The 3,116-nt window shown below is 39.6% G+C and overlaps 1 pseudogene; it reads left to right on the forward strand.

Annotated features, from left to right (window-relative positions):
- The first annotated feature begins 246 nt into the window (after nucleotides 1-246).
- Nucleotides 247-2,267, forward strand: LOC123464040 (annotated as a pseudogene).
- Nucleotides 2,268-3,116: the final 849 nt, after the last annotated feature.

Consider the following 3,116-nt stretch of genomic DNA (forward strand, 5'->3'; position numbering starts at 1 on the left):
AGATTGGAAAGGAAGAAGTCAAATTAGCCCTATTTGCAAAAGTCATGATTCAGTATATAAGTGACCCAAAAATCTCTACCTCAAAATTTCTAAAGATGATTAATTCCTTCATCAAAGTGGAAGGATACAAAATCAGCACTCAAAAATCAGAAGCCTTGGGGCCCTCAAGATGGCGGCGGGCTCCCGGAGAGGCTTGGCCCAGCAGTAGTGGCGGCTGCAGCAGCGCCAGGAGTCGAGGATGGAAAAATGACCCAGGGAAAGAAAAAGAAACGGGCCGCGAACCGCAGTATCATGCTGGCCAAGAAGATCATCATTAAGGACGGAGGCACGCCTCAAGGAATTGGTTCTCCTAGTGTTTATCATGCGGTTATTGTCATCTTTCTGGAGTTTTTTGCTTGGGGACTATTAACGGCACCAACGTTGGTGGTATTACATGAAACCTTCCCTAAACATACATTTCTGATGAATGGCCTAATTCAAGGAGTAAAGGGTTTGTTGTCCTTCCTCAGTGCCCCCTTATTGGTGCTCTTTCTTATGTTTGGGGACAAAAATCCTTCTTGCTGCTAACGGTTTTTTTTCACATGTGCTCCAATCCCTTTAATGAAAATCAGCCCATGGTGGTATTTTGCTGTTATCTCTGTTTCTGGGGTTTTTGCAGTGACATTCTCTGTGGTATTTGCATACGTAGCAGATATAACTCAAGAGCATGAAAGAAGTATGGCTTATGGGTTGGTTTCAGCAACATTCGCTGCAAGTTTAGTTACCAGCCCTGCTATTGGAGCTTACCTTGGACGAGTGTACGGGGATACCTTAGTGGTGGTCTTGGCTACAGCAATAGCTTTGCTTGATATTTGCTTCATACTTGTGGCTGTGCCAGAGTCACTGCCTGAGAAGATGCGGCTAGCATCATGGGGAGCACCAATTTCCTGGGAACAGGCTGACCCTTTTGCATCCTTAAAGAAAGTGGGTCAGGATTCCATCGTGCTGCTCATCTGTATCACGGTGTTCCTCTCTTACCTGCCCGAGGCAGGCCAGTACTCCAGCTTCTTCTTGTACCTCAGACAGATAATGAAATTTTCACCAGAAAGTGTTGCAGCCTTCATAGCTTTCTATTATTGCACAGACCATAGTCTTGAGTTTGCTTATGAGGTCAATTGGAAATAAGAACACCATTTTATTGGGTCTAGGATTTCAAATATTACAACTGGCATGGTATGGCTTTGGTTCAGAACCTTGGATGATGTGGGCTGCTGGGGCAGTTGCAGCCATGTCCAGCATTACCTTTCCTGCTGTTAGTGCCCTTGTTTCCCGAACTGCTGATGCTGATCAACAGGGTGTTGTTCAAGGAATGATAACAGGAATTAGAGGATTATGTAACGGTCTGGGACCAGCCCTTTATGGATTTATTTTCTACATATTCCATGTGGAACTTAAAGAACTGCCAATCACAGGAACAGACTTGGGGACAAACACAAGCCCTCAGCACCACTCTGAACAGAACTCCATCATCCCCGGTCCCTCCTTCCTCTTTGGAGCCTGTTCGGTACTGCTGGCTCTGCTTGTTGCCTTGTTCATTCCGGAACATACTAATTTAAGTTTAAGGTCCAGCAGTTGGAGAAAGCATTGTGGCAGCCACAGCCATCCTCACAATACACAAGCGCCAGGAGAGGCCAAAGAACCTTTGCTCCAGGACACAAATGTGTAAGGACCAAAATCAGGAAGATTTTTCTATCAGCACCCAGGTCTTAGTTTTCACCTGTAGTTCTGGATGTACATTCCATTTCCATCTAAAGTGTACTTTAAGGTTGTCCTAAGAAATGTATTTGCATGAACTCCGTGGGAACTAAAGAATGAACCGGACAGTTTTCCAAAGATGTTACCTTTTTTTTTTTAAAAGAAACCTTTGTTTATTAGCACCAATCTCTTGCCACTAAACTGTTTTATGACACTTCCTTTAATTAAAAACTATATATGTAACTCTTAGCTGTTAGCATATGTCTCTACTACCATTTCCTTAAGGTGTTGAGCTTTACCTCTGTTGATGCTCACTCAGTGAGACAGAGTAGGGAGTATAGCTGTGGACCTGTTTGACATTGTAAAATCCCGAGTCAGATTTTAATATTGTAAAAATTTTGAGTCAAATGATTCAAAGCCTTAATGCAGCTGCACTAGAATAAAGAAATGGTAAATGAATTGTTTGCATTAAAAGAGAAAAATGTACTAAATCAGAATCATGTTTTAAGCTTTTTTGCCATAATTTCATTTTAAACATTATTCGCTACTGTTTTGCAGAAAAGATGGCCATTTAGACTTTAACTTGGAGTGGCTGGAGCTTGTCCATATATGTGCTGGTTCAGATTTGTTCAAATCTGTTCTGCTTCTTATACTACTATTCTTTTAATGTTTGCATAATCATAAAAATCTCAACACTTGAATACATAATCTAAAAATTCTATAGTAAAGCTGGTAGCCTTGAAAACGTCAATGTGATATCTATATGTAGATAAATATATATAGTGGCCTTTCAGGACTGTCACAGTAACACTTTATTTACAGAGCTAATGTTTGTCCTAAATTTTCAGGACCCTAGAAGAGAGCTTTATACAATTATTGATGTGAATTTCTCTAAAGTGTATATTTTTGTGTCCAGTTATTTAAAAAGTGTTACTTTGTAAAAATTGTACATAAAGTATTGTATAGTTTACACTGTTTTCATCTTGTGTGTGGTTACTGCCTAATGCTTTTTAAACTTGGAACATTCACTATGATTAAATAAGGACTTAAAATGTAAATATTCTGTTAATAAAATTAACTATTTAAAAAAAAATCAGAAGCCTTCCTGTATGCATAGGACAGATATACAGAAAAAGAAATGTGCAAGGCTATCCCATTTTCTATAGCCACAAAAATTCAAATACTTTGGAATAACACTAATTAAGGATATGAAAGGTAATGAAAACATAAAAAAAAATGCTCAAGAAAGAAATTGAGGAGGACATGAGATGAAAAGACTTCCCATGCTCTTGTATAGTTAAACTTAATATTGTGAAAATTATAGTTCTAGGGCTGGAGAGATGGCTTAACGGTTAAGCACTTGCCTGTGAAGCCTGAGGACC

Source organism: Jaculus jaculus, chromosome 1 (genome assembly GCF_020740685.1).
Source record: "Jaculus jaculus isolate mJacJac1 chromosome 1, mJacJac1.mat.Y.cur, whole genome shotgun sequence".
Classification (NCBI taxonomy): domain Eukaryota; kingdom Metazoa; phylum Chordata; class Mammalia; order Rodentia; family Dipodidae; genus Jaculus; species Jaculus jaculus.